We start from the raw sequence: 6,677 nt of genomic DNA, 5'->3' as shown, positions 1-6,677 counted from the left end.
GGAAAAAAAAAAAAAGTCCCAACCCCGCCTCCTTTGATATCTGAACATACCCCTACAAACACCTATTCATCCACCATTACAGGTCCCTTAAAATTTGGTCTTAACTGAAAACACATCTGAAAAAATCCAAAAAACCCTCTCCTGCATATGAGTCCTCAAAAAGGGATGGACCCCACCCCTTCTAATGATATTAACCTTTGTTGTTACTGCTGTGTTCTTCCTAGGCCAAAAAAGATTCTAACCTTACTGTTGACTATCATCCCAATGAGTTTAAATAACCAACAATTCAAAACCTTTATCTGCAGCCTACTCACAGATCTCCAATGGTATCCAAAAGTAAATCCAGTGCAACTGATCTTCCCGCCATTGATTGAAGAGTTATGGCTCCAAGGAAAATTCCAACTGTTGTCCCAAAGCCAGATTTTGTTTTTTACCATCATCAGCTTTTACTTTTTGCTCCAGCCTTAACCCTACTCCCTGCTTCTCTACCGTCAGCTCACAGAGAAATCCAGCAACTAGACAGTAAACCAGCCATAGTAAATACCACCTGGTATACCTAAAGAACCACTGCTGGACATGTTTCCCTCTCTCACCCTCAAAGACAGAAGTAGCCCCACTTCCCCTAAAAAACTAGACCACAAGTTAAGTCCAATTCAGGCACAAATTACAGAAAGGAAATACTTATTCAGAACAAGTGTTAAAACACTACTTAGGCTCCCTCCCGAAGTCCAGGCTCCTCACACCTTGGAGATCCTTAACAGAACAAACACAGTTAACAAATCAAGCCCCTATATGCATCAACAGGGACTGACATAAGAAGCTTACACCACAACAAATGTAATTTTACCATACATTTACAATTACCCAGTGACCATCTAACCAAGACAGAAACAACTATAGTCATCATTCCTGGAGGATTTGACCCAGAAGGTAGGAGTATTGGAACTTACACTAAATCCATAAGCTATACAGCCCCACAACCCCCATCCAAACAGAGTTTATAACCAACCCAACTAGATTTTTTATAGTCTGACACACAGACACAAAACAGTGTAAGTGTATCACACCATGAACAACTTGTTCCTGCAACAGGGATCAAGGAAAGTATTTGGGCATCATTGTTGTTGTTAAGTGCCGTTGAGTCGATTCTGACCCATAGTGACCCTGTATAGGGTTTCCAAGGAGCAGCTGGTGAGCTTGAAGCGCCGACCTTGCAGTTCAAACGGTTTTGCAGTCTGGCGTATTAACCACATACCCACCCATAATTCCACCTTTAAACTTTAGGCTTGACACCCAAGAATTCTCATTACATGTTGAAAATACCTCAGGAACACATCAACCTTATTCAAGTGGACCCTATCAGCCATTATATGGAATGGCCCTAGTCACTACACTCCAGCTTTGGGACAAGCCACAATCAACCATCAGATGTTGGCTTGCTTTAAAGTTTAGCATATGCTTAAATCAGAAAGATTTGTTTTTTCTACACGAGAGCAGCACCTACTTGTGTTTGCCCAGTAACTGGACTGGAACCTGTACTGTAGTATTTCAACTTCCTGATATTTCCCTAGCCCTAAGAAATGCTATTATATCCCTGTTCATATAGAAATGTTTATCCCAGTACAAACAAATCAGGGACAAAAAAAGATCTATTCAACTGATCCCTCTGCTTGTAGGCCTAGGACTGACATCTACTTTAGGGCTAGAAGCATGAAGATTAGGTACATCCCTACACATCTTAGACTCCCTATGAAAAACACTTTCACATGCACTGGAAGAGATAACCGAAGGAGTCCAAGCCCTCCAATCACAAACAGTTTCTTTGACAGCAGTAGTATCGCAAAACCATCATGGCCTAGACATGTTAGTGGCTGAACGAGAAGGCCTTTGCCTAACCCTACACAGAGTGCTGTTTTTACACAAACAAATCTGGAGTAGTATACAATGTAATCCAAAAATTAAAAAATCAAGCTGTGCATCTCCAACATGGCAGATAGTGCATGGCGCTTTTTTGCTGTGGATTTAAGTGGTTACTCCCGCTCCTAGGTCCCCTAACAGCCATTATTTTTATTATTGCCATGGCTCTCTGTGTTCTAGGCTTCCTCACTCATACCAGGACAACTATACCAAGGAGCAAGTGAGATCTGTGCTATGTCTCCAATCCCAATGAAACGAGCACCGAAGCACTGCCCCCAATCAAGCAAGCAGCAGCCAGTACTGAACAATCACACGATTCCTTATACTTACAAAAAAATCTGGGAATAAGAGAAAGCTCTTATCAACTGTATGCTGTTGTAACATACAGTTCCATTTCCTTAGCTCTTAGGGTGTTAACTTTCAGGTTCCTGGCCCCTAGATTCCCTTGAAGCCCCGCCCTTTAGCGTTCACTGCTGGGCGTAATCGTGGACTGCATTGATATTGCGCCTGCGCACATAGCCCTTAGTGTGGCGCTGCAGGACTGCATTGCCCCAGGCAAGACAGTCGGTAGGGCTGCGCCTGCGTGGGAGGCCAGTTTGCTGGCTATAATAAGCTGATTCCACTCTAGGACACCGCAGCCAGTGAATCTGAGCGCGGGTGGATCACCGCGGTTCTTGACTGTGCTGGTCTGGGCATCTGTGTAACCATGCAGCTCTCTGACTCAGAGCATCCCTTCAAGCGGCCCAAATGAGAACAGCCCAAGAACGCCGCCAAACACCCAAACTGCAGCGGCGGAGCTGTCCCCGGAACCCGAACTCGACCCCGACCACCAGACCTGGGACCCGGAGCAGGTGTGCGCCTTCCTAAAGCACATTGGCTTCAGTGACCCACTGCTGCAGACCATTTTCAAGGTAGCAGGACTCGAGGGGCTGAGGGGCCGGGAACCAGCAGGGACCTAAGAGGGGGCGCTCTGAGATCGGGGGGTCGGCGACCTCAAAGAGGACAACCTAAAACTGAGAAGGGAAACAATGCGGAGGAACTCACGGGGAGACTTGAGGCAGACGAGGGGCGCCCCGGGAAGGACGACCAGAGGTGGAGAGTGGGGACCCGAGGCAGAGAGCCTTCCGGGGAAGGCGACTGGAGCAGGGGAGGTGGGGGGTAGGGTAGGTAGTGGCCAAGGACGCCCAGGAGAAATGATGGCGACTTGAGGTTGGGGACGTGTAGGGATTGTGAAACTGGGCGGGGCAGTGGAAGATAAGGAACCTGAACTTTCAGGAACCTGCACCCCCCCGCGCCAGCTGGATGATACTTTTTAGTGGAGAACTTGCTCGTGTGTTTCTGTCATTCAGGCTCTGTGCTACCGCAGCGCCTTGCACACTTGTCACATTGGAGTTTGTCCTGAGACTGTTAAGTTTCTGCCTCCCCGACTTAACTCTGGGATCCCCCAGGAGAGTGGGAACTTGTTTGGATCCTCTATCAATTCCTAGTCTCAAACATAGCATCCTGGAGCCCTGGTGTGGCGCTATTGGATAAGCACTGGACTGCTAACAGCAATATTTGGTGGTTCAAATGCACCGTCCGAACCCTATCACCGGGTCTTTATGAGTCAGAATCGACTCTGCGACTCTTAACAACATAGCATCCCAGATCTTGTTAAATGCCATCAAGTCAGTTCCGACTCCTAGCGATTCTGTGTAGGGTATTGGAGTACCGGTTGGTGAATGTGAAGCATCCACCTTATGCATCCACAGCGACACTCCCAGTTGTTCCAACTCAGGGATCCTATATAGGGTTTCCAAGAATAGCTGCTAGGTTTGAACTGCTGACTTTTCAATTGCCTTTTTGTTAAGTGCAGTCAAATCGGTTCCGATTCGTCCTAGTATAGCGTTGTAGGATAAACACTGGACCACAGTCGGTTTGAACTGCAAGTTCCGCAGTTCAAATCCACCAGTCACACTTCGGAAACCTTTTACAGGGTCACTATGAGTCCAAATCAACTAGACAGCACTAAACAACAACAACGTAGGGTTTCTGAGGAGCGACTGGTAGGTTTGAACCACCAGCATTGCTATTAGCAGTCTAGTGCTTATCCTGCAGCACTTGGTAGATGTTTGTTGACTGGGTAAGCAGAACTTGGTAATATTTTCCACTTCAAATGCAGTTTCCCTTGCTCCTTCTAAACACTTGGGGTTGTTCAGCTAACCGCTAAACCCCAGCAGCCCACAACTTTGCCACAATCACATGGGGCAGTGTGGAACTCAGTGAGTCCTTCTTCGGACCCAGACTTCTGACTTTACTGGCTCATGTTTATCATCCATTCACTTGAAATCAACTCAAATTTTCTGTGCTGAAGTAGAAACTTAGCCCTTGCTTCCTTATTTATTTCTTGAGGTGAACAGCAGGAAATGTTTCTTTGGTGGTTGTGGTTTGTAAATTTAAGTTAACTTTTGTAATGTTTGGGTGGGGTCCTGTTTGCCTCTTTCAGGACCTGAAGATATTTCCCTTTCCAGCTTTAGTTTCGTTTTCCCCCAAACAGGGATGGAATTTTTCTGAATAGTAAGTAGAATCAGGAAGTGAATGGGAGGGATATAATTTAAATGTTCAATCCCCAGAATGTGACTGGATATGTTGTTAGATATGTTTCAGTAGTGTTCTATAGATTAAGTCAACAGTTTCCAGATTGATCTATGTTCTCTTAGATCTACAGTCTAGTGTACCAGAAGACACTACATGTTTTCAATGGGCAAAAACCAAGCACAAGGAACTTGGATCCATGTCTTCATTGTACAATGTATTCTCACCAGATTCCTGGCATTGAAATGCTATAATCCACATCTTTTACAGATGAGGTATATGAGGTCCAAAAACATTAACTACCTTTCTGTCAGAGTAAAGGCTAAAATGGTTATTAAAGAAAGAGGCAGAATAAACAATGACAGGTTTATTAGATAAACCTGGGAGGGGTCCCTGACTGGAGTCAAAGCCCCCCTTCCCATACAGATTAGGCGATTTCATCCTGTAGCACGGGTAAGGAGGCTGAGGGGCAGAGGAAGGTCGTAGTTGTCTTGGATAGGTTGTGGAGCAGTGGTGAGGGAGTGTGGGGGGTAGATTATAGAAATTTATGTTACAACAGCCTAAGAGCTCTCACTTGCTAAAAGTCACACAGCTAATAAAAGGCAGTTGGATTTTTAAGCCTAGATCTTTGGATTTCAGAACTCATGCCAACTATATCTGAATAAGTGTTCTCATCAAAAATCATTGGAGAACATAACTTCAGATGTCTCATATAACAGCAAGGGGATAAAAAATTTTTAATTAGGCAAAACCCCACAGACTATTGACAACCAGCCAGTAAACAAAGGAAAAAATAATCACTCTCAACAGGAAGCAAAGAAATAACAAGTTTGCTTTCTATGGAAAATGTTTAAAAGATTGATAATAGGGGAAATGTCCCGTAAAGTTTGAAGTGTCAGTTATTTCAGCCTCATGGACAATTAGGCAGTGCCTTTGTTCAGGGACAGGGGAAGTAATATCTTTTGACTTACAAAAATTTCACTTTTAGAGATTTGCCAATATAATTGAACAGGTGTCCAAAGAAAATATATGTTCAACAGATTCGTGTAACATAAGTACCAAAAAATTAGAAATAATCTAATTATCTACTAATAAATAATAGTGATGGCTAACATTTATTGAAGGATCTTAAGAGGCCTAAGAGCTAGGTGGTGGTGGTTGTGTGCTGCTAACCAGAAGGCTGGAGGTTTGACCCACCTAACTGTTATGAAGGAGAAAGACCCGGCAGTCTGCTCTCGTAAAGATTATAGCCAAGAAACTCCGTCCTCTGTACTCTTGGGATCACGATGAGTTGCAGTCAGCATGATAAGACCTAACAACATTTATTGAACATATGCACTTTATATGTTTTATCTTGTAAAATCTTTTAAACTACTCTCTGACATAGGTTCAGTTATACCCATTTAGAGATGGAGTTGAGGCCCAGATAAAATTGGTTAAATATATAATGGTATATCTGTATCATGGAATACAAGACAGCCATTAAAAGTGATGTAAAGTTTAATGATTGGCAAAAAAAGATGTTTATGATATATTAGGTGAAAGATAACAGGTTATATAATGGATTAAGTTGTTTTTGTTGTTGTTAAGTGCTGTAGAGTTGGTTCCAACCCTTAGTGACTATGTATAGGGTTTCTGAGGAGCTGCTGGTGAGCTTGAACCGACGACTTTGCGGTTCAAACAGACCTTGTAGTCCAGCGTATGAACCCACAGCACCACACCAGGACTCCATGGATTAAGTTATGTTCCCCCCAAATACCCTAACTTCTATACCTGTTTTCATCATTCCATTTGAGAATGGGCTTGTCTTTGTTATGGTTTTCATGAGCTGTCTCTTGAGTTCATCTATTTTGGGATATAAAAGAGATGAAGCCAGGCAGCAGAGCAAAGATAGGGGAAGAGAGATGCTAAGCCACTGGAAGATCTCTCAGGAGCAGACAGACAGACAATCCAAGAGATGGCAGAGCTGACAGAGAAAACCCTCCAGAGCCAGTATACTGAATTCTGTTTCTCGCCTTCCAGATTTCGAGAAAATAAATTTGTGTTTGTTAAAGTTACCCATTTATGGCATGTCTATTATATTGTTGAGTGCCGTCGAGTCGGGTCCGACCCATAGCGACCCTGTACAGGGTTTCCGAGGGTGTAAATCTTTACGGGAGCAGAAAGCCTCATCTTTCTCCCGCGGA

The 6,677-nt window shown here is 43.9% G+C and overlaps 2 pseudogenes; both read left to right on the top strand.

Annotated features, from left to right (window-relative positions):
* Positions 1-2,562, top strand: part of LOC102825077 — a 79,425-nt pseudogene extending 76,863 nt beyond the window's left edge.
* Positions 2,563-2,623: 61 nt separating this feature from the next.
* Positions 2,624-6,677, top strand: part of LOC102824696 — a 78,763-nt pseudogene continuing 74,709 nt past the window's right edge.

Source organism: Chrysochloris asiatica, unplaced genomic scaffold (assembly GCF_000296735.1).
Source record: "Chrysochloris asiatica unplaced genomic scaffold, ChrAsi1.0 scaffold00337, whole genome shotgun sequence".
NCBI lineage: Eukaryota > Metazoa > Chordata > Mammalia > Afrosoricida > Chrysochloridae > Chrysochloris > Chrysochloris asiatica.
Note: the sequence above shows the minus strand (reverse complement) of the source record. Positions and strands in the feature narration are given on the sequence as shown.